Below are 25,737 nucleotides of genomic sequence, written 5' to 3'. Positions count from 1 at the left end.
TCTGGAACCAACTTCCAAGGGAAGTGGTGCTGGCTCCTACCCTGGGGGTCTTTAAGAAGAAGCTTGATGCCTACCTGGCTGGAGTCATTTGAGCCTAGTTTTTCTCCTGCTCAGGCAGGGGGCTGGACTCGAAGATCTACAAGGTCCCTTCTGACCCGACTTCTATGATTCTATGAGTCTCTGAAATAGAGGAGAATAATCAGTTCCCACAATCTTCTGGCAATATTTCTACTAATGCATACCAGTAATCTGTTAGCCTTCTTCATAACACTTATATTAAGTTTATTATTCACTGTAACCCCCAAGTCCTTTTTTACAGAGCTGCTGATTAGTGAGTTGATCCCCAGCCTATATTGGTGCATAGGATTGTTCTGTCCTAGGTGCTGGACTTTGCACTTCTGACCTCATGAGATTTTGTTTTGGTTTGTCTTGATCGGTGCTGATTGCCTGTAAGGATATGATAGATATTTTTGCTCTACCATTGGCTTCAGCAGAAACTGAGAAAGCCCAGAAAATAGGCTCTTCCTGGCCTTCATTAGAACTATAAAGGTATTTAAAAGATTTTTTGACTGATGGCTGAGCTAGTCAGATACTGTATCTTACTGTAAGATACTGCTTTGTTTCTCAAAGGCAGAATGTAGGAAAAAAGATTTTTCCAGAGTCATTGCTGACTGTGTGGCATAGAATTAGTTCTCCTGGAAACAGAAAGTACCTAGGAAGTGCAGTATTCCAGGAGATATTCTGGGTGAGCCAAGAGGAACTTTGTGAAGTGTTAGGACAGCAGAAAGGCTGAAAAGACCTTTGCAAAGGTAGTAGCAAGACTGTTACCTCTTTACTGTAAATAGTTCTTTATATAAGTTCCTGTAAATAATAAAGTGTTGTTTCCATATCACAAACCTCATCAAGACACTACAAACTTCATGAAGCAGCTCAGTCACCATCGGCTAATTCAGTGGCTCTTCAGCCAAAACTATGGTCTCAACAGAAGCTGTGAAGTTAACAGGACTGCCCTTGCTGTTTGCAGCCCCAGGAAAAAGTGGAAGCCATCTTGGCAGCTATAAGTCACAGAGGGAACATCTACATATGCACTTTAATGTGTATTAGCCTATTTTAATGTGCAGTAAAGTATCACTAAAAACATGCTTTTTAGTAAATACTCATTAAAATAGGCTAATGCACATTAAGGGTCACTTAAAAACCATGCACTTTAGTTAATGTGCATTAAGACAGGCTAATGTGCATTTTACTTGTACCTTATAATGGAGGAGGGCATGTCTACATGTTCAACTAATATGCTTTAGGTAATGTGTATTAAATCTAGTACCTCTGGGTACTTTACACATGCTCCAGGGGTGGGGGAGAGTCAGTGCTTAATTACAGCAGCTCCAAGAGCCACTCTAGTTAAAGCACTGCTGTGTCTCCTGTATCAGTGTCCCTGCACTTAAAAATGGCAGGTGGGTGCTTGAACTAAAGCTTATTGAACAAGCTTTAGTTCAGACACCTCCACTGCCATTTTTAAGCATGGGGATGCTGATACACGAGACACAGGAGGCTGCTGGAACATGGCAATTATCACGTTCCAGCAGACTCAGTTAAGCAAGTCTGCTTGAGCATGCTGGAATTCCAGCGCATTGGAGCAACCTCTATGCTCACGCATAGGTGCGCTTTATTGTGAGGTACTAGAAAAATGTGCATTAGCCTATTTTAATGCACATAGCTAAAAAGCATGAGTTTTTTGTGACACATTAATGCACATTAAAGTGCATGTGTAGATGCACCCTTGGTAATAGATGTAATGCGTGTTAACTAAAGGAGGTTAATGTACATATAGATGCGCCCAGTGTCTGTTTGCTCTACTTCACTCTGCTGCTATTCCAGAGAAGAAAAATCAACTTTTTCACTGAAGATATGCACCCCAATTTTGGATGGCTAATTTTTTGAAAAAATATACATGGTAGGCAAGCAAATATGGTACGTAGTAGTAGTCATAGTAGTTGTACAGTGTCAACAGAGCCAAGATCTGAAGATGAGATAATAGCATGACATTTCTTGCTGAGAGAGAAATGGTGTATAAAACCAATAGACATTATTAATATAGCCATGAACCCGCATGTGTGCTCATGCCATAATGTAACAGAAACCACGCCCCAATCTACCATATGGACTATCAGGAACACCAGAGAAAGGATTACATGAGGAACAGAACAGAAGCTGCCAAGTTGCTCTTCCCTTTCTGTGTGTGTAAGTGTAGAGTTTGATAAGCAGGGGTAAGGAGATGAAGCCTCATAGCTCAATCCCTCCAGTGTGCTGGCCCATGCATCCGTGCTGACATCAAGTGGGGAGTGAGTGACCCATGCCAGGAAAAGCAGTGGAGTAGGTTACTTTGCCATTGGAGCAAGGCAGAAGCAGGGATCAGATTGTGATTCTTGGCATCACAGGTCCTATCCTGCGACACAGCTATGCAGTGACCCATATTCTGACTGGATGGTGAGGTTAAAATTCAGTTTACAGTGAATAACAAAAATGGCTTTCAAAGGCTGCTATAACTTAATGTGGGATAAATGTGCTTTAAAAATATTAACTATATCTGCCAACTGTTACACACTTTTGTTGAAGGCAGCAGGAAGGAGGCAGTGAATGGGAAATGAAATGTCTGTTCTGTGGAAAATTTTGCAATTTTTTTCTTCATTCCAGATCAGAAAGCAAAGTCATGTTCACAAAACTGGTCACAAAATGATTTTTGAAGCAATTCTCTTTGGGGAGAATATAAATGGAATTTATTAACTTATTTCGAGGAGCCAGCCAGGCACCCAGGACTGGCCCTGGGGCTGCCAGGCTATCTGCCTGCCAGACAGGTAGCCAAAGAGCTGAGTAGATGAGGATGTATGAGAGCAAAGTGCTGATGGATATCAGGAAATCTGGGGAGCTGGGCAGTCCAGCTGCATGTCAGGCAGGTAGGCAGGAAACTATCTAGCCAGCTGACCAGCCAGCAAATGCAGCCACAACCACATTGAAATGTTTTGGATTAACTGTATAAAGTGCAATGCAAAAGAACCCACCCCCCCAAAACAAAACAAAACAAAACAAAACAAAACCCAAAACAACAAACAAACCCCAAAACAGTGGTGCATGCAGTCGATCCTTTTTTTCTTTCTTTTAGGCTACTTGGAGCTGTTAGAAAACCAAACCCAGGGACAAAATTACCCACTAAATGAGATGGAGGAGCAATGATCAGCTGTGGCTTTAGAAGCTGTGCATGAAAAATTTTGCATTTGCAGTTATTTGGAAGTGTCTTGGCTACATGTTTTCATGCACACATCATGAGCTAAGTAGGTTTTAGTGTTACCACATTTACATGTCAAGGCTTGGAGATTGTGAAAGGATAATCCCACTGGTACAAATGTGCCTTCACATAAGATATCAGTCCAAAGAGGCAACTATGTTGCTTGTGCTTGTAAACAGTTGTTCTTGCAAGTGTTGTTCACCTAAGTGTGGAGGCCTTCACTCTGATTCAATGGCTGTCCATTATGCTTCTGGAAAATAAACCATGTGTTGTGTGGCAAATAATTCGTACACTGCTCTAGGTATATATGACTTAGCACTGACCTAGTGAAGGGGCACTTGGAAGGGCTGGATGTATTTAAGTCAGCAGGCCCCAGTGATCTTCACCCAAGGCTACTAAAGGAATTGGCTGATGTTATAGCAAAACCACTGGAGCAACTGTTTAAGCACTTGTGGCACTTGGGACAGGTCCCAGAGGACTGGAAAAGGGCCAACGTGGTGCCTGTTTTCAAGAAGGGGAGGAAGGAGAACCCAGGTAATTATAGGCTAGTTAGCCTCACCTCTACTCTCAGCAAGACCTTTGAAAAAATCCATAAAGGATCACATCTGCAGGGGGCCAGCGAGTCACACTCTGTTAAGGGGCAACCAGCACGGGCTTACAGCAGGCAGATTCTGCCTAACCTGGTCTCTTTTTATGACCAGGTCACAAAGTGATTAGATGCAGGAGTGGAAGTAAATATTATTTACCTAGATTTTAAAAAGGCTTTTGATACAGCATTGCACCCAATTCTTATGAGCAAACTGAGTAGCTGTAACGTGGATTTTTTCACAGTAAGGTGGGACGCACCCAGAGAGGGGTGGTGGAAGGGGCGGAGGGATGTGGGCAGTGGTGTCCCCCAAGGCTGTGTCCTTGGACCAGTGCTGTTTAATATCTTCATCAGAGAGTTGGATGAAGGTGTTGAAAGCACCTTGTCCAAATTTGCAGATGACACTAAACTATGGGGTACAGTTAACACACTAGAGCACAGGGAGCAAACTCAGGCAGATTTGGACAGACTGCAGAAGTGGGCGGATCAGAATAGGATGCAATTTAACAAGGATAAATGCAAGGTGCTGCACCTGGGGAGAAGAAATGTTCAACACACCTATAGACTGCAGGGTACCATTCTGAGTACCTCAACAGTAGAAAGAGATCTCAGAGTCCTGGTTGATGCAAAAATGATCATGAGCTGGCAGTGTGACAAGGTAATAAGCAAGGCTAACTGCACTCTTTCTTACATCAGCAGGTGCACCATGACCAGGTCTAGGGAAGTGATAATTCCCCTCTATGCGGCATTGGTGAGGCTGCAGATGGAGTACTGCATCCAGTTTTGGGTGCCGCACTTCAAAAGGGATGTGGATAACCTTGAGAGGGTTTAGAGGAGGGCTACTCGTATGGTTGAGGGCCTGCAGGTAAGACCTTATGAACACAGACTGAGGGACTTGAATCTCTTCAGCCTCAACAAGAGAAGGCTGAGAGGTGATCTTGTGGCTGTCTACAAACTCATCAGGGGGGCCAGCAGGGAACAGAGGGCACTCTGTTTACCAAGGTGCTCCTCAGGGTTACCAGAAATAATGGCCACAAACTGAAGGAGAATAGATTTAGATCGGACATAAGGAAGAAATTCTTTACGGTGAGGGTTGCCAAAATATGGAATCATCTTCCAAGGGATGTGGTGCTTTCCCTTACTGTGGAGGTGTTCAAGAAGAGATTGGATAGGCATCTGGCTAGGGTTACTTAACCCCAATGCTCTTTCCTCCCTGGAGCAGGGGGTCAGACCCAACGATCTGCCAGGTCCCTTCCAACCCTAGAAATCTATGAAATCTATGACTTGTTGCTATGTAATGTAGTTTTAATTGCTCAGGAAACATAATACACACTAAACAAAAACTAAAATCTATTCCAGTCTCTTTTCTTCTGGTAACAGCCTAATACTTCACAGGTGTCAACACAGCCTACAACTTTGCCACTAGGAACTTCATGTAGAAATATGAACAGAGTTCAGGCCCTGGAGCTAAAGGAGAATCATTTTCAGATGTCAGTGGGCACATCAGGTGTCAGCCAGGCAATTAATGTGCCTGAATATTCTGGGCAGAAAAAAACGTGTCCCCACATCTGAATGCGTGCATATTGTGAGCAAATTTGCTCCCTTTGGGAGCAGTTGGGAGGCAGGCTGCTTCTGCCCTGCTCTCCCCCCCTGGAGCAACCAGGGGGAGCTCTGGGCTTCCCTAGGTGCCAGCCCTGGGCTAGCAGGGGGCATGGGGACTGGTCTTGATCTACATGGGCCAGGGAGGCAGCTGCCTCAGCTCTTCCATCAATGTGAAGATCGGGACAGGTTCCGATCTCCACGTGGCTGGGAGGCACCATTCTACCAAGCTGCGACAACTCTCCCTGCCCCCTGTGACCCCTTGTTGCCTAAGCTGACCGGGAGCAATATGCTCCCAGTCAGCATCTACACTTGTACTTCAGCATACTAGTTTAATGTGCTGATTACTAGTACCCGTATAGTAGAAAATGGTGCATTAGAGTAATCTACTGCACAATAATTGCTGTGCAGGTGTAGGTGGTGATGGTTTACTGTGCATTAGATTCATTTAACGGACAGTAAAGCATCTCGTGTAGATGCACCCAATAGTCTGTTGTCAGAGACACTATTGAGCAATTTTGTTTTTGTCCTATAGAAAGCAATAGAAGAGATGCACTATACTGCTAAGGAGCAGAACAGATGAATGCAAAATAGACTGAGTATCTGTGTTTAAGCAAAACCAGATCCTTATTAGTTTTAAAAGGCAACCTCTTGAATTCCCATAAATCCATTCCCTTCAGTGCTGGACTGCTGTTATTTCAATGTGTAATAGACCTGACCTATATAAAATGGTCGTCATGTCTGAACTTGGAAGATGAAAGTATCAAACATTTTAATTGTGCTCTGCATGTTTAAGATGCTAACAAAAGTGCTTATTGTGAACCTGCCAGTTAAAATAGCTGCCAGTAGGAAAAGGGGACATACCTGTGGCTTTCTTTGGGTTAACTGAGGTCATATCTACAACTAAAATACAGGTTCTTAAAGAATTTCGGCATGAATGCCTGAAAATCACAGGCAATATTCAACTCCTTCTATTAATAGTTTTGTAATAGTTTTGCCCTGGGAGCAGTGTTTACAGAACAACATTAAGAGTTTTTTCTATAATGTTTGAAGCATGCAAGATGCTGGCTGAGACATTCCTATTAAGAACACAGTCAAAGAGCTACTCTTAACATGCAGAGTACTGTAAAGAACCCTGGTCTGGCAAACAGTAAGCATGTGTAGAGCTTAAAGAATCTTACTGAAGCCAAAGAGGGTATTTACAAGCTTGTTTTTAAGCAAGTGCTTAGCACTTGACTGGCTCCCAACCTAAGTAAATTGGAGTAACAGATTAATTTAGATTACTTCAGTTGATTTGCATTTTCATAGGAGTTGTTAGTGAGACAGCATAACTTTGTGCCTTACTTTGCTTTTCCTCCTCACTGTAGAAAACCCAGATTAGAAACTGTTAATACCATTCATTTTTCAGAATACATTATAGAATTTTAGGAGGTGGAAGGTCCATTGCTAGCCATGCTCTCTCACTAAATGAGAATCACTAGACTTGGCTCTTGTCTGATTTACTCTGCTACAAATTAGGGGTGACCTTTCAGTGTAGTTATACAGGTATTAAGTAGGCCTAAAACGCTGACAATATGGCTCAGTGGGTGCATCAACATGTTCATTAATGTGATGTAATTATGGTGCATTAACTTTAGTACTGTGCCCACCTCCGCTCCACTGTACGCTCCTGCGCTGCCTTTGCCGGGGCAGTTGATCTCGTTTGCCAAGGTCCCACATGCGGACCCCAGAGGATACCTTGGTTGTCTTCCAGGAGACCTCCTAACTGCCTGCCACGACTCTGAATGACTCTTCAGTGGAGGGGGTCCCCTTTGGAGCTACCTCTAGGGCTGTCACGCGTCTCGGTGAGCGCTCACAGGACTCCAACCTCTCCTACACCCTGGCCAAGCACCACCCTTGTGAGATGGGCCTCCAAGTCTAGTTTGCAGTCAGCCCCCACAGGTATCTTCCCTGGCTTCCGCATCACCTCATGATGGCGGTCACCCTGAGCCCCAGTCAAACTCTGGTGGGTGGGCCTGGAGACCTTCAGCTTTCAGGCCTGTCGTGTCTGGTGCCCTAGCGCCTGCTGCCAGTGTGTTCCTGCACCGCTTCTCTCTCTGTTCTCTTCCCCGTGGTCCTGGCCACCCTCGTCTAATGCTGAGGACTTTGCCCACCTTCCCTCACAAAGGAGGTGGAAATAAAAAGGCCCAAAAGGGGACCCCTACCACTGCCTGGACCCTAAACCCCTCTTCCCTGAAACACCCGTCATGACATTGAATGAACAAACCCAACACCATGGCTACTGGTGAGGTGTAGCCAAAATAAGAAAAAAAAAAAGGAAAAGAAGGAAGGACCCTGGAGGAAACAGAGCACCCACCATGCTCTGTACCCCTTAGCACCTTCGATGCCCTAAGCCTTGGGCACCCGATGGGTCGGGACCCATGCCTTCTCCCCAGCCAGGGTCCCTCTCTTTCCCTCTCCAGGCCCTGCCTCCACTTGGGGCTATGGCCCCCATTGTCTGTAGGTAGGCTTGTCCGCCAGTTCCCCCTGGGGTTACCATGGGGCTCCTCTGCTGGCTTCTCCGGGTCTCTCCGGGCTTCTCCAGTTTGGGGCTCCCCCTTGCTCCTGCCGATGCTGCTGTACCACTGTCGGCTTTCTTGCCGGCTTCCTCTTCAATCCCCGCCAATCCTCAGCTCGGGGATCTCCCGCTGCTCCAGATGCTGCTGCTGCTGCCTCTGCTGGCCCCTCCGCAGGCGTCCTTGGTCCCCGCCGGTCTCCCCTAGGTCAGGGATCCCCCACCGCTTCCGCAGCTGCCGCAGTTGTGGCTGCCATCGCTGCTCCCACCATGGCTGCTGATGCAGGTGCCACTTTTGCTGCCATCTGCCATCTGCCGTGGTTGGTCCCCTCCTGGCTGGTGGGTTCCTGTCAGTTCTCCAGCCCTCAGCAGCCTTCCCACACTTTCGCAGCCCACTTTAATCTTCACCGGGTGGCGTCTCCTCATGATGTCACCTGGCCCCAGCTGCATATGGGCGCAGCTTATAAACCACGCGAGCGGTTTCCTTGCTCCTCCTGGTCCCTGGAACAGGTAAGTCATTATTTTTTTCTTTCTTTTCTCTGCTTGGGATTCTGCCTTTGGGCGAGGCTTCCCCTCTTCTCAATCCTGTGGTCCTGGCACAAGTACCTGTAATAACAGGTACTAAATGTGCTGTAATTGGCGCTACTGCACATTTGCGCAGATGAACGCTTTTTGTGTGATGTTTAATGCCCATTGGAATGATGTACTGAGCGCTAGCACAGTTTTTGCTAGCTGTGCTAATGCTCAGTAGAATTAGTCCAAAGGGCATTAAACATCTCATGTAGATGCACTGAGTGAATGTCTCCTGTGGTAACTTGGAAGTTGTTATTCAGAACCAAAACCTAAGTGGAAGCTATACTGGTTACTTTTTGGCAGGGTGTGGCAGGCAGATGTCCCAAGGCCAGGCACAAAGCCAGCCTGCCACCTGTCTAGGGAAGTCTGCCCTGTATCTCCTGCCATGACTTGATGTATAAAGAAAGATGCAATAATGCGGGACGCTGCCCATTTTATGCCCTGATCCCAAAGGGCAGTATACAAGGCTCCTACCTTCCCTATATCTTGTCCCATTCCTTGAAGATGGCATCTAAAGTCAACTTCCATTGGCTCCCTTGCTGAGCTGTACCACTCAGCCTCTGGCCCAAATTTGGCCTCAAGCATCTGTAGACTTACCTTGGCCACTACGCCTCCTCACTGGGGCCTCCATGCATACCCCCTTAGCTGGGGCTTACCTCACTAACTACTGGGGCCAACCTATGCACAGTCCTTCAGCTCATACCAACCATACTCTATGCACATCTGTGCAGCCCCTCAGGCCCGCCTATGTGGACGCTATTCTACACCCTCCTGCAGTCCTTCAGGACGCCCCTATGAACCCTACTCTGTGCGGCCTAGTAGTTATGCTATGCCCCTCACTGGGCCACTATTCTGCCCCCTCCCTGCGACCACTATACTACCCCTCACTCGGGCCACTGGGCCACATGTCCCTTAAGGCCTCAGACCTCAGGCCTGTGATGACCTGGCTAGGCCCCAAACCTGTCATTACTATGGGGTTGCCCCCCAGGTTGTGGGGGCTGGGGGTATAAGGCAACCCAAAGTCACCTTTCACCAGGGAGGCAATTAGTGTGGCATCTCCTGGGGACCATCCTGCCACAGGCAATCCTACCACACCATCCTTGTCTAGCAGGGTGTGGTTTTAAGTCATTCCCCAAGACCAGGAACCTCCTTCCATTTCCATAGTTCTTGCTCTGTACCTCCAAGATGTTATGTGAGCAACAGCTCCAACAGGGCAATGGTCCCTCTCCAGCTGCTACCAGAAAACTGCTGGCCTTACTGCTCAAAGCCTGCTCTTCTATCTAGCAGCTGGGCCCTATTTTCGAATAGGTGGCCTCCTGCAGGCCATGTGACTCCTAATTGGGAGTGCAGCCACCTGCAGGTGCCCTGCCACACAGGGATTTACAAATGTCATGTAAGGCTGTTAAAACATACACCCAGCCCATGTGAATTCTAAGGAAAATCTGTAACCTCCCCTCTGTTCGTGTATGTCTATGGAGTTGGTGCCATATCATGTTTTGTGTGGTACAAACATTATTTTTAAATACTCTGAAAATAATTGTACAAAATATACCAAAATCTATTAAGCAAGCCTGTTTTATTTTAATGAATCTGTGACTCTCAATAATACATCTTTGAAGAAAATGTGATTGTTCTTAGCAACCATATGGAGGGTATAGGCAATTATGTCTAACACGCGGATGTAAGCCACACCATCCTATCTACTTACCTTTGAAAGACATGCTTACATTAGGGTGCATCAGAACCTTAATCAGCAACAAATTGGTTCAGCTTCCCTATATAGGATTGGAGCGGATTGGAGCGGATTCCCTATATAGGATTGCAGCGGTTGTTCTTTCAAAGTATGCTCAGGTCTTCAGAGCAGGGAATAGGCTTCCTACCATGCCAGGGACACTTTCTGTAGCCTGGGTACACAGACCCTGGAGCAATATTTTGTAAACATAATAGAAAATGGTGAGCATTAGTCATGTCCTTGGAGGCCTGTGATTTACAGCACCAGCAAACTCATGATTTGTGGTTGGTATCAAACAATGGCTCAATGTAGAAATTTTAAAAAGAGACCTGGCTTCTTGCTGTCTCCCAGAACCAACCTGGCATTTCAAAATAGAGAAGGCAAAATGTCTTTGGCAGTATCTGAGGTCATTGTTGCTAAGAGCCTGATAGCAGAATTTGGCTGTCATGAGTTATTGTATCGGTCATCTGGACTCTTCTGTATAAAACAGATCACAACAATTTGTGTCTCAGCAGCTCTGTGACCTTTGTACAATACTGCTCAACAAATGGGGGGCTGGGGGAGAAAGCAAACTTTTTGGCATCATTGATACTTTTCCATACTATGAATATTAGTGTTGTTACTCTGAATATGAAGCTAACTGAAGTCTAAGTTGCAAGTACACAGTGTATGACTTCCAAGGCACCTCATTTTGAAAAGAAAGCTTGCTAATGAATGGCAATGGAATGTTCTTGGATAAAGGTCTTGCACCTCTCTGTGTTGCTTTTATGCCATGGGTGATGTGATTACTGGCTGATGAGGAGGGCAACTGCTGGTTTCCTCTTGGAATTAGTGGCTAAGCTGGCACTGAGAAGAAAAATAATGGATCACTGCAGGACGCAAGTGTCACTTTAGGTGTTAAGAGGCTTAGTCAGCAGTGAAGAATTGCTGAAAGTATTTCTTAGAAGAATATTTTGAGTATAATATGCATGTGCTACTAATCTGCCAAACCTCTGAGGCTGTTGGGGGTATAGCCGATTTTCTCTAATAACCTATGATGTAGTGGCCTGGTCTTACTTGTAACACACAACATTTATCACTTGTGGGGGCTGCCAACATCATAAATCTAATGAGTGTTACTCAAGTTATACTTGAACAGCAGTAAAGCCCTGAGTGAATTATGGGTTTGTGTTCACTTGGTGGTCACCTATTACATGTGATTGTGTGGAAAACAGAACACAACTTCCCATGCTACTTTCTTCCCATCTTCTTATAATTCCAGTCAAGTGCAGCTGTATTGTTTGTGCTTTAGAGATTGTAAAATCTATAATATGCAAAAATATAGTGTTTACAGCTGCCCATGAAGTAAGGAGTTTGTAGTATGAATGTTAACAGGAGAATCTATTATAATGTTTAAAAATTACAAATTACATAATAATGTAAAATTTAAACAAATCGGGGCTATGGGCTCCTCCATGACTATCAAGGGCTCTAAGGCATAAGGGTGATACTGAAGATCTGATTCTGTTAATAGTCATTAAATCAGTGTTGCCAATTCTTATGATTTTTATTAAGGTATATTCTGAATTTTATAGTATATATAATGTGATAATGAATTCTAAGTACAGAAGTCCCAGTACAGGCCTGGGATTGCTGGACAAAGCTAGACTTATCTGCAGAATTCTAAATGCTATAAATAAACTGATGGGTGTAGGCGGTGGTTTCTTGAAAATTAACCTAGAATTCCTAGCATTTTTTTTGCTTTTAGTCTCAAACCCATGTTAGCTGAATAATGGGATGAACATTTTGTTTATTTCTGGATCTCACTCCCTGGTTAAACTAACTTGTCAGGTAGGGACTGAAGTGGTATGTATGTGCAGCCCGGAAGACAGTAGATTTCCCTTCCCTTGTTCCTCCCATCTAGCCCTTGGATCCTACTTGTTAACTAAGGGCTAGAGTGCATCCTTGTCTTGGCCAGCCACAATGAATCATGTGAGGCAGTGACATCAAACTATATCAACTTGCTTGCTCTACCTGGATATTGAGCCCAGTGTGGGAGGTGAATCATTACTGTTGTTTTCTGGATATTCTGTAACCAAATGGGTGGAAAGGAATAGATAAAATAGAGACAACTGAATTGTGAACATGCTGGAGGATGGGAGTGCAATTCAGAAGGATCTCAACAGATCTCAACAGACTGGAAAGCTGGATAGGATGAGATTCAATGTGGACAAATGCAAGGTGCAACATCTTGGGAAGAATAATAAAAAATACAAATACAAAATAGGTGATACCTAGCTGGATGGCAGCACTACAGAGAAGGATCTGGGAGTTTTGGTAGATGAATAGACTTAATATGAGTTTGCATTGTAATACAGCTACACAAAAGGTTTTTAAGGCACAGCTTGCAAAGCGCTGGCTAAAATGATCTAGTTGGGATCCTGCTTTGAGCAGGGGGTTGGACTAGATGACCTCCTGAGGTCCCTTCCAACCCTAGTTTTCTGATTCTATGGTTCTAGGAAAAATCAAATGCAGTTTTCAGATGTATCAATAGAAACATTAGGTGCAAAGCATGGAAAGTGATAGTACCTTTCTTCTTGGCAATGGTTGGGCCTTGTGTGAGTGTTAAAGTGTTATGTATAAGTTGTTACATTTGCCTGTGAATTGCAGGAGGGAACAGTAGAACTGCAGGTAAGATATGGCTCTCTGAAGAAACAAGCTTTATCAGGCTATATATAAGCTTAACTTCTTGGCCTTTTGAGAACAACACATGGTACCAGGAGTGGGGTGCAAAGAAAGAAAAAAATGGAGCATATCAGAATTCCAGAGGAGTTAAAATTATCCAGTCCAGCATTACATCACAAAACTGGGAGACATTTAAGCAGAGCTTCACCATATCTATGATAGCCAGTGGAGCTATAGAGAAGGAAGATTCACTCAAGGTAGCTATTTTTTTAAATATAGCAATCCCAGAAGTTCTGTCCCTACAACTGTCAGAAACAGAACTGAAAACCTATGGGACAGTAATAAAACAGTTTGAGGAATATTATATACTCAAACAAAATGAAACCTTTGAACAGTATGATTTCCACGAGACAGCAGAAAGAATGTGAGACAGTAGAGGAGTTTGTCAAAGACTCAGACTGCTGAGCCAGGCACAGTTTTGGAGACCTAAAAGAGTCCATGATCAGAGACCAAATAGTACTGGGTATGAGGGATTCAAGCCTCAGGAAAAGACTGCTACAGAATCCTGAGCTTAAATGGGAAAAGGCCATTAGAATACGCCAAGAGGCTGAGATAACAAGTGCCAGGCTGCAGGAGCTGGAGTCAAAAACAGAACAAGCTGAACTACACAGGATTACAAGACTGCAGAAACCTAAGGCAACACACAAACAATACAGAGAGGAGGACCTCGCAATGAAGTAAGCAAGCAGCGGCCAAAGATAATTGCTTGAAGAAACAATGGTCAGCTGCAGATGCTGTGGGAGTTACCACAAACCTGTGCAATGCTTTGCATTTGGTAAGTGCTGCAACAAATGGAAAAAATTCAATCATTTTGCAAATTTGCAGAAAGGAGCAGGATGAAACACACAAGAAACAGCAGGTGCATGTTCTATGCAATAAGTAAAAGGCAGAATTCCTTATTGGCACAATGCAAGAAGAAGTTCATTTTTTCTGAAGATTGGATAATCGCTCTGGACACCAGTGGACTAATGGTAACTTTTAGATACAGGGGCACAGGTCAGTGTAATATAAGAATACATTATTCAGAAAATGAAAACTAAACCTGTGTACAATGCGAATGAGAAAGTGAAACTTTGAGCATATAATGAGAACGTGATTGCAACCAAGAGTGTTTGTGCACTGCATGTTAGATACAAGGGTTCTGTACTAAAAATTCAGTTTGTAACAGTTCCAGGGAAGCTAGTGCAATTATTGGGTTGTAAATGTGTAAAACTCTAGGTTTGATTAAGAGGATGTAGACCACTGAAGGACTAGAAAGCAGTAACATAGAAGAAGAGTTTTACGATGCATTTCAAGGCATAGGGAAACTGTCAACTGAGTACAAGATAGAATTAAGAGAACCAAATACTCCTATTATACATGCTTCAAGAAATGTTTTTGTTGTACTGAGGGACAAACTGAAAAAGGAATTAGGTAGATTAGTTAACATGGGCAGAACAGAAAAAGTAGAGCAACCAGCTGTTTGGATTAATTCACTGGTAAAATAGAAAAAAAAGATGGATCCTTGAGATTGTATCTGAATCCTAAGCAAAGGAACAGATACATCAAAAGGGAACATTTTCGCATTCGCACCAGGGAAGAGGTTTTTGGCAGTGTAGCAGAAGCTAAATATTTCTCTACTTTGAATGCGTCTTCTGGGTTTTGGGAAGTTCCCCTAGAAAAGAATAGCACTAGATTATGTATCTTCAATATACTCTTCAGAAGGTATTGCTTTCATAGGTTTGCTTTTGGACTGTGTCCTGCATCTCAAGTATTTCACAGAAATTTGTAACAATTTTTGAAGGTCTTGATAGAACTATGAACTTGATAGAACTATATTGATGATGTATTAGTTTGAGGAAATACTATGGAAGAACATGACTTGAGGCTAAGGATGAGAAAGAGCTTGCAGAGCAGGTTTGAAACTCCACAAACAAAAATGGGAATTCAGGGTCAAAGAAATAACACATCTGGGAGATAAGCTCTCTGAGAAAGGGGTGCAAATCAATCCCGCAAGGGTTAAAGCCATTACAAACATGCTGCCCCCTACAGATAAGGAAGGAGTGCAAAGACTACTAGGAATGATCAATTTTCTAGGGAAATATCTACCTAACTTAGCAGAACAGATCAAACACCTTAGATCACACCTACATAACAATGCTCAGTGGATATGGGAACATGAAGATGAAGCTAAATTTAAAAGTTTGAAGGAAAAAATAATGAAAGCTCTGGTACTAAAATACTATGACCCTAAAAGACCCATTAAATTTTCAACAGATGCTTCTAAAGAAGGCACTGGAGCAGCTTTGTTTCAAAAACATGGGGATAGCTGAAAACCAGTAGCTTATGGATGTACAGTACTTTCTAAGTCATAGTGTCTCTGCACAAATTGATCAAGAAAGTTTAGTTCTGGTATATAGCTTTAAGAAATTATATATATTCATCTATGGGAAGCCTGTGATAGCTGAAACTCATCATAAACCTTTGGTAACAGTAGCAAAGAAAGGGCTATCAGACATGCCACCCAGATTACAGAGAATTTTCTTTCAACTGCAATGGTGGGCACATCTACATGTGGCCATACAGTACTGTTGTTACTGTGCCGACATTTAGTACTTCCTTTTGAAAGTACTAAATGAGGGTGCAGTAATAGCCTGTACTGCACTGAGCTGGCCATGCATGGTTACTTTTAGCTGCTATGTCACTGTAGCAGTGCACTTCAATGAGGAAGTGTGTTGCGATGGAGCTGCAGTGCTGTGGTTTTTGCACGTCAACACTATGTTGCTGTAGCGCGTTGTTACAGTGAAGTAGTGTCTCATGTAGGCCCACACTGTATGGTCTAAACATACAGTACATGCCAGGAAAACATTTACTTATTGTAGATACATTGTCCAGAACACATGACACAATGGAAAATGACAGAATTCCAGACTCAGACATAGTACACGTTAATCTCATTAAAAAGTTATTCCTGTCACAGATAAAATGTGGACATTAATTTGCAGGAGCTGCTGCTCAGGACACATTATTGCAAAAAGTGATAACAGCCATTTGTTCTGGTTGGCTTGGAAAACATATACCTAGCCCCTACTCTCAGGTCAAAGAAGAGCCGTCAGTACTGGATGGCATTTTGTTCAAAGGCTCACAACTTGTTGTTCCAGCAGTTGTAAAGAAAGGCACATTAAACAGAATACATGAGGGGCATGTAGGCATTGAAAAATGCAAACCAAAGTGAAGTGGGGGGGAGGGGGTTCTATATTGGTCCAAAATAAATAATGACAAATAAGATGTTGTAAACGCTTGTACAACGTGCCTAAAGTACAGATCAGTGCAAAGAAAAGAACCATTGATAGTCATGGAGGAGCCTGTAGCCCCGTTTTATCAAGTGGGCATTGATTTATTCGTACATGCAGGAAAAATTATGTATTAGTTCTGGATTATTATTCTCAGTATCCTGAAATTGCATGTCTCAAAAGCACAACAGCAAACCCTGTCATAACTCACATCAAGACATTTTTTGCTAGACATGGCATTCCACAAATTTTGAGAACAGACAATAGACCTCAATTCAATGGTCTTGATTTTAAAGCATTTACAAACAAATATGGATTCTGTCACAACATTTCTATGCTAAATACTCACAATCTAATGGTCTGGTCGAAAATGGAGTACAAGTAGTGACGAAATTGGTGGAAAAAGCTACAGATTCACACACTGATGTTTACGTGTCACTCTTAAATTACAGTGCAATACATTGTCCACAGCAAAAACGCTGTTTAACAGGAAACTCAAAATCAGGCTGCCAAATCTTGTGGATGATGCACATTAGAATGAAAAGCAAGACATGAAAACATAATTGAAAAAAAAATTTTAAAAATTTGACAAACCCAAACAAAAATGGTACTATGACAGCGGTTCCTGGGAGTTACTACAACTGCACAATGAAGATATGGTGCTTATTTCAGATGGACAAACGTGGAAACAAAAAGCACTGGTTTCCTATCAAGTAGCTCCTAGATCCTATTAAGTAGTCATGTGTTAAGAATGAACAGATGACACTTGCAGCTCATAAAGAGGAGAAAAGAAGCAGCATCACAAGATTCACCAAAGCATCAAAGCAGCAAGAAACAACAGAGGAGATAGAAAATGACACGGAAGTAGAGACATCTGAACAAGAACACCAAACAAGAACTGAACCAATAAGGACTGAGGGTGCGGAGAAAGTGATAAGATCACTTAGAGCTAAAAAGTCAACACAAAGACTAATAGAGACCTGTTCAAATGTGGTTTAACTATGGGTTGAACTACATTGCCAATGTTAGAATTATCTGGAGGACCTGTCAGTAATTACATACAGTGCAACTCCTCCTCCCCTTCTCCCCTGCCTGTCCTTCCTGAACAGTTCTGTTGTTCCCTCTTGAAATCCCCAGGCAAATGTAACAACTTATGCATAACACTCTTCAAAGGTATCCACACATTTTCCTCCTTATCTGTAACATCACCAACAGGGAAGAATTGCTGGGGAATGTAGTAGTAGATGGCAACTTGGGCAGTAGTGACCATGACATGATTGATTTCAGGAGGAAAGGAAGGATGGTGAGCAGCAGAGTAAAGACCCTGGACTTCAGAAAAGCAGACATCGACTCGCTCAGGGAACTCATGGGCAGAGTCTCTTGGAAAACCAGTTTGAGGGGGAGAGGAGTCCAAGAGAGCTGGCTTTACTTCAAAGCAGCTTTACTAAGAGTGCAGGAACAAATCATTCTGATGTGCAGGAAGACTAGCAAGTATGGCAGAAGACCAGCTTGGCTTAGCAGGGAAATCTTCAGCAAACTAAATCACAAAAAGGAAGCTTATAAGAAGTGGAAACTTGGACAAATAACTAGAGAAGAATATAAGAGCATTGCTCGGGCATGCAGGCATGAAGTCAGGAAGGCCAAGGCGCAATTGGAGTTGCAGCTCGCAAGGGATGTGAAGGGTAAGAAGATTTTTTACAAGTATGTCAGTAGCAAGAGGAGGATCGGGGAGAGTGTGGGTCCCTTACTGAATGCGGGAGGCAACCTAGTGACAGAAGATGCAGAAGAGACTGAACTGCTCAATGCCTTTTTGCCTCAGTCTTCACAGGCAAGGTCAGCTCCCAGACAACTGCACCAGGTAGCACAGTTTGGGGAGGAGGTAAGCTGTCCTCAGTGGTGAAAAAACAGGTTAGGGGCTTACTAGAAAAGCTGGACATGTACAAGTCCATGGGGTTGGATGGAATACACCCAAGGGTGCTGAGGGAATTGGCTGATGAAGTTTCAGAGCCATTGGCCATCATCTTTGAAAACTCATGGTGATCAGGAGAGGTCCCGGATGATAGGAAAAGGGCAAACATAGTGTCCATAGTTAAAAAAGGGAAAAAGGAGGATCTAGGAAGCTACAGACCAGTCGGCCTCACCTCAGTCACTGGAAAAATAAGCAAATCCTCAAGGAATCTATTTCTAAGCACTTGGAGGAGAAGAAGGTGATTAGGAACAGTCAGCATGGATTCACCAGGAGCAAGTCATGCCTGACTAACCTGGTTGCCTTCTATGAGGTTTTCAAAACTCCAAGACAAAGCTTTGGCTGGGATGATCTATTTGAGGATGGTCCTGCTTTGAGTTGGGAGTTAGACTAGATGACCTCCTGAAGTCCCTTCCAACTCTAACTTTCCATTATTCTAACTGTAGGCAAGATATGGCTCTCTGAATAAACAAGCTTTATCATTCTATAAGCTGAACTCCTTGGTCTTTTGAGAACAAACAGGCCTTATCTAGAGTGTTGTGTGCAATTCTGGGTTCCACATTTTAAAGGATGTGGATAAGTTGTAGTGGGTCCAGAGGCAAGTGACTAAGATGATACAGACCTTGGAAAGCAAGTCATATTAGAAGAGGCTGAAGGAGTAATGCATGCTCAAGTTGCAGAAAAGGCCTTTAAGAAGGCATATGATGGCAATATTCAAATATTTGAAGGGCTGCCATAAAGAAGAGAGAACACTTTTTCTCTCTTGTTGCAGAGAGCAGGACAAGGACCAATAGGTTGAAGTTACACCAAAGTAGGTTTAGATTGAATATCAGGAAAAATGTCTTCACTGTTAGAACAATCAGGCAATGGGATAGACAGCCTTGAGAAGTTGTGGACTTTTCATCACTGGAGGTATTCAAGAAGTGGTTGTACAGCCACAGGTTGGGAATGGTACAGGTATAGCCATGCCTAAGCCTTCCTTACAGGCATTGGGTGTTGGCTGCAGCCAAGGTTGGGGATTTTGACTGGGGTGTGCCAATGCTCCTGTTGGGACTTAAAGCCAGAAGTTCCAGGCTAGAGAGTCTTTCCCTCTTGTGCAGGCTCAAAGTGATTGACATATTTGAGGTCAGGAAGGAACTTTACCCCATGGTAGATTGGTAAGGATTGTGGGAGTTTTTTAATTCCTCTGTAGCGGGAGACATGTCCCCATACCTAGGATCTCTTGAATGTATATTAACAACATTTGATATAAAGTAGGGTGTTGGCTGCCATGGTTCCCTTACTTCACCTGTGGCAGGTTAGGGTGTTATGTCTTGTGTCATGGCAGGGTTGATGGTAGTTTTACTAAGAGGTTAGGTTATGGATTTGTATAGAATGATTTGGGTAGGGATGATCCTGTCTAAAGGCAGGGGATGGACTAAATGACCTTTGAAGTTCCCTTCCCGGCCTACTTTTCTTCGGTTCTGTGAGAGGTCAGTGGTGCCTGTCAGTTTTTGGGCTAGCTCCCAGATCCTTTATGTTAGAATTTACCTTACCTAGCATCAATGATGCAACAGCTCATAGGATAGTCTCTGCAACTGAGCCTGAGGGAGCCTTGGGGCTGGCTTGTGTCTACTCCTTACCTGTCAGCCTGCTTACTTCCTTCCCTAGCCTCCAGACTGCCTGTTGTCTGTATGGCCCGAGAATGTGGCCTATTTCCTGGCCTCAGCCTGCTCCTGGTCTAACATTATGGCCCTAACCAGTACTGCAGACCACTTAGGCTCTGGTGTACTTAAAGTGCCTTGGCTCTGCACCAATACCTGATGGTCAGAATTTTTGGTTAGGGGAAGCTGCCCATATAAAAATGGCTGTACAAAAGTGGAGATATAACTCTTGCAGTTCTAGCCATAGAAGGTTAACTTAACATATACAGACAGTCCTCGACTTACAACGTTTCGAGTTACAATGTTTTGCACTTACAATGTTTATAAATTGACACCCTGTTTCAACTTTCCGACATCATTTTCGACTTTACAACGCTTGATCTGATGTGATACCATGCCAGTGAACACATTCACTGCATCGCCTCATCTCCCTGGACAACATCTGTCCAAGCTTCCTTGGACGCTTTCTTTAAGAAAGCAGCCAAGACCCCAGAAAAACCTGCAGCCAAGACTCTTGAGAAGACTCTAACCAAGAGCCCTTCAAAAAGTCCAGCAAAGTCACCTCAAAGAAGTGCTTTCAAATCAATGTGATTGCTAATTACAATATAAATATATTAGTGTAGCTATATTACTCATCTATAATTGATTGAGTACAAAATTATGGGTTATTTTTGGTGAAAATAGGGTACCAGGCCTTGGTTCAGGAATCAATTCCCCATTTATAATGGTGTTTTCTATGGGAAAATCGATTCCGAGTTACAACATTTCAACTTAAGACGCTGTTTTCAGGAACCAATTATGTCGTAAATCCGAGGACTGCCTGTACAGCATTCTAGATAAAGACATAAGGGTACACTATGATTTTCTAAAAGTAATCTGGCTCTGTATAAGGAGAACCATTTACAGAGGCGCTGCAACTGCAGCTAGGGTTTCAGTGCCACCTTCAAATCCTTTCTTCCTGCAATCTGCAAATTCAGTGTGCGTCTCTACTTCTTTATAAATGTTTGTCTTTTGTTGAAGTGTTTGCTTGTTTGCTGGGGTCAGAGATTATAATACACAGAGTTCTGTAGGGAAATGGCTTTTCTCAGTAGCCCTTTGCAGACTTCATGCATACTAGTCCTTGAACTTGTCTCCCATTTCTTGTTTGGGTTATTGCTGTTGGAAGGAGTTTTGGTTTGATGGTGCTGCTGCCCTCCTTCTTTTGGTTGGTGTCTTGTTGGTCCTTTGTGTTGTTCAGTTACTTTGTTTCTGCTAAAGCTCCTATATCAGGCTAGGTGAGGAGTACCTAGGTAGGTGGAGGAACACTTTAATTAGAGAAGCTCTAAGAGCTTCTAATTAAAAAGCCTGTAGTGTCTTGTGTCAGTGCCTCCGTGCTGAAAAATGGTGGTGGGGGCACTTTAACTAAAGGTTGTTGAGTTAGTTTTAGTTAAAGTGCCCGTGCCATCATTTTTCAGTGTGAGGAAGCCGAGCAGCCTTGCTGCACATGTATAGGTGCCCATAGTTGCAGCATTGATAAATAAAGGGGTTTTGTTCCAATACCTTTCTATGGTTGTTCATAAGCCGGGTATTTTTTCTGCCTTTCATGTTGCTTCCCACAATACATACACTGTACCATGATGCCTGCATTCTTGGTCAGTCTCTCTTCTCTAAGCTCCCTGGGTTCCCTTGGCTTGAGCCCATGTACTTGTTATACCCTCAGGGCTGTCATTGTTTTGACCCTGTCTGTGATCACTCCAGTTGCCCTTACCATTTGGAGACATTTTTCTAAGAACAGATCTGTCGGTTTCAACAATCTCTCCTGAAAACTGGAACCATGTGCTCCACAAAAAATTGTTTCAGATCAGAGACTATTTGATGTTTCTAGAATAAGATATAGATGCCAGAGTTCCTTCAGGTTGCTGAAGAAATGCATCCCAGGTCTCACTGACAGTAGCAAGTGAGTTATTGATGATTTGATGAATGCATGATGAGTGATGTCAACCATGAGGTCACAGGTAGGTCAGTGAGGCATGTCTGCCCATATGATGTTAATTGTGAGCTCTATATGGAAGGATGGATTGGCAAAGCATGCATACTGTCTACCAAGTGATGTGATATGTTGAGATATGTCAACATCTGATCATCACTTTGGTGTCCTCAAGTCCTGCAGCCCATGCAACATCTTAGTATGTAGAAAATCATATCACTTTATACCAAAGAAACAGGGTTGGCAGCCTATGTAAAATGGCTTCAGTCTTTATAAGTCACTATTCAGTAATGTCAGTTTTAGGTCCATATAACAGTATAGGTAGAACACAGGCCATTTCTGATTTTCATACCAAATCTCAGCCTTTTGTTCTGTTCATACCCTCCACAGCGAACCCATCACAGATGTGCCTAGAGCAATCCTTCATAATAAGTTTGGCAGACACCTGCCTGAAGAGCGTTGCTTGGAGCCAAGATAAGTAAATTCTTCAACTCCCTCAGCAGAATGATTGTTAACTTGGATGTTCCTCATGACTTGTCCTACTGCCAGGTTCTGAACCTTGGTCTTAGTCCAGAAGAAATGGATACCAATTAAGGCAGCTTTTGTTTCCAAGCATCCAAGTGCAGATTCCAGGTGTTCTGCCGATTCACCAAAGAGACTCAGATCATCTGTGTACTCAAGATCCATGATGTTCTGTTGTTGACAATGATTTCTGAACTATATGCCTCCTGTCCTAAGAACTGGGCCAAGGCCTCGATATCATCCCCTGCCCACTCTGCCCCCAGTGCCTGTACCCATGTTAAGATTATGTATTAAGTTCAGCCTGATTTTCAGTTTATTGATATCAGGCATCTCTGCTTAAGAAATCAGGGGCAGATTTAAAGTTGACTAAGGCAGTATGTAAAAGGGACTGATTTCCCAGTGTATTTCTGCCAATAGTTATAGGGCAATATACTGTCCATGGTTGGCCAGCCAGCAGTGAAACACACAAGGCTGCTGGGGCCAGCCCAGGTGCTGGCCTTAACCTCACCTACCACGCTTGGGTCATTTTGTTGCACGCCAGAGCATGCATACAGGGACATGCTCAGGGACAAATAGCAGTGGCACAAATATGTGCTGCTGCTTGTAACGGGGGGTCTTCTCGGGGCCGATTCACCTTTGTCCCACCCATCTGTTTCTGGGCCAACCGCCTGCCTTCTCACCTGCCATGCCTTGTTATTAATTAATTAACAAACTTAATTAGGCAGGAGGCTGCCCATTTCTTGCCCCGATGCCAGGGGCTGCTATCTGCAGCTCCATACCTCCCCTACACCGCAGCCCATGCCTCACAGATGGCATCCAGCTGTTACTCTCACCGGCCCCACACTGGGCCCCAGAATCCTCCTATCAGGATCCCTCCAAGATCCCTCCAATCAGATGGTCTACCCCACCTTTATTCAGGCTATCTAGCTTCCTGAAACTATTTCCCCTCTCAGGCATGGTCCCCCTCTGGGACCTTTGGTCATACAGGCCCTGGCCCCATCTCCAAGGCCAGTCAGGAACCCCAGGCCCTCCAAGCTCTTGGCATCCCTCGCTGTGGGCCCCTGGCACTTGTGACCGTTCTGGTCCTGGCCCCAGCACTGACCAGTTAAGGGTACTCTCAGTCAGGCCTCTGAGCCTCTAGCTCCATTCTCACTCCTGGTGTCTGCCCTCAGGACCCTATCAGCAGGTGACCCACACAGCTGTGGGAGCTGGGGTTAAGGTGCCTTTCACCAGGGTGGTAACTGGCCTGGCATTTCCTGGGGGCTCCCGTGCCACTAAGAGCCCCACCAGGCCACCCACTCCCAGCAGGGTGCAGTTTTAGGTCATGCCCAGGGCTAGGTGCCTCCTGACCATCCCCTACAGCTCCTCCCTTACCTCCAGGATGATCCCAGCAGCCTTGCACCCAGGCAATGTTGCTGCCTGGCCAGCCAGCAGGAAACTGAACTATTTAGGCAGCCAGGATCAAATTGGCTGCCACAATCAGGCACCTGATGGCTGCTTGGCTCTGGTCTTAAAGTGGCAGGCACAAACACTGCCCTGCCACACTGCTATTTGTCCTGTGGGAAATGTGCTTTCCTGTATGTGTGCATCTGTCGGGACGTGCATTAGTTGTACATTCTGGCCAGTGATCATTACTTTTGTACCTCGGCTGGAGTCTTGTCAATTTTCCCCAGTCCAGACCTTCTGAAACAGTTCTTAGAGCCTGATAGCAGTCAGTCCAGTGGAATACTTTAGCAGCTCTAGAGGTATAAAGCCCAATTAAACCTGGGCTTTTGTATTATTGTCCTCATTTTGTTCATTGAAGGGGCATTGCATGGATTTGCCTGGGTCAGCTGAAGGCTCAGCAGCCACATTTCCACAAGATGCTGACTGCATAGTAGCTTGTTACTACTGTGCAGTAGCACTGCATGGCATGAAACTTGATGAAATGCTGCTGAAGTGCGCAGTCAGTATCTCGTGTAGATGTGGCTAGTGTCCAGGAAGAGGCATGATATGCTTGCTAGGTTCCTGAGTGGAGAGGTAGCACGTGGAGAGGTAGTCCATCCCTACAGTGCTCCTTTGTCACTGGAGCAGGTAGTATCATCTGTTTTGGTTTAGATAAGGAGAATCCTGCTCTGAGCAGGGGCTGGCCTAGATGACTTCCTAATGTCCCTTCCATCCATACTTTTCTATCATTCTGTGTATCAGGGTGGAGCAGTTGCCAACAGTCAACCTGTGCATTTGTTATATGGCTGGAAAGGCTGAGGATGAGACAGCTTCCCTCTGTAGTCCAATGATGAGGCTATCCCGCGAGGAATGGAGAAAGCTGGTTTCTGATCCCTGTTCCTTGTTCTCAGACTCAGTCTAATGTGAAGTGCACAAATAATTATGGGAGCAAGGACTGGAGCTGAGGTCTCCCTTCTCGCTGTATGTGCCCTCATCCCTGGGACCAGCTTGCCTGCATATTCTCCTGAACTTTGATGATACATTATCTGTTGACGCCAGAGTGTGAGTGGGATGCAGTAGTGGGGGTAAGGTGAAAGCAGCATCTTTAATGGGTATTCACATTAACAGATGGGGAACTGAGGGAAAGCAATACTGGCATTTTACTTATTTTTTCCCCAAGCAGTTAACCTTTTTCTGGTTTTATGAATTGGTCCCTCAAAAAAATGGAGTTTGATATCTCTTTAATACACACTGTTTTATTTACAAGGGGGCTTTCTAAAGTCCTCTCTTCCTGAGTAAAGTAAGAATTGAATATGAAAGTGACTTTGCTCACAGTTCTAAGCCTCTTTTATGTGGGTAAGTGTTGCATATTAAAGGGACTTGAGGAAGACATTTAGTTTTCTTTGATTCCTGAGTAGGAATGCGCTGGTGAGATAGGCTAGTTTTAAGAGGAACCCAACATAGCTGAACCTGGCCCTTGCTTTGACCAGCAATACCTAGCAGAAGAGTAAACCAAATAAAGTGCAGACAGGTTCAAGATATATTTTAACAGAAGCTGTCTGCATAGGGGTATGTGCCAAGTTTTGCTGGAGCAATTTTTTTCAAGCAAATACGAAATTAAGGAGGAGAAAGTGGTGCATAACAGAAATGTTGACAGATCTTTTTTAACTATAATGAAAATAATTGCAAGTAACTCTATAGTACTGGTTTAGATAATTGTCATATTTGTAAAACCCAGACTTTTCAGCCTGCAAGACTCCTGGGAGCTGAAGAAAATTAAATGTAATGGATGACGTAATGAAGAGTTATGTTCCTTATCCTCATTCTCAAAAGAGAAAAACTGACTTATTTTTTATCTGATTGAATTTAGATAGGTACTCTCCCACCCCCCA

General features: G+C 44.0%; 1 long non-coding RNA gene across 2 annotated transcripts in view; it reads left to right on the top strand.

Annotated features, from left to right (window-relative positions):
* LOC109321763 overlaps positions 1 to 3,619 on the top strand; it is a 122,904-nt gene extending 119,285 nt beyond the window's left edge. For both annotated transcript variants that reach the window (XR_002104165.1, XR_002104166.1), the window contains one exon: positions 3,161 to 3,619. This is a non-coding gene — a long non-coding RNA (uncharacterized LOC109321763). The remainder of the gene's footprint in view (positions 1 to 3,160) is intronic.
* The last annotated feature ends 22,118 nt before the right edge of the window (positions 3,620 to 25,737 follow it).

Source organism: Crocodylus porosus, unplaced genomic scaffold, assembly GCF_001723895.1.
Source record: "Crocodylus porosus isolate Cpor-Errol unplaced genomic scaffold, CroPor_comp1, whole genome shotgun sequence".
Taxonomy (NCBI): Eukaryota; Metazoa; Chordata; order Crocodylia; family Crocodylidae; genus Crocodylus; species Crocodylus porosus.
The sequence above is the reverse complement of the archived record's forward strand: the minus strand, read 5'-3'. Positions and strand labels throughout refer to the sequence as shown.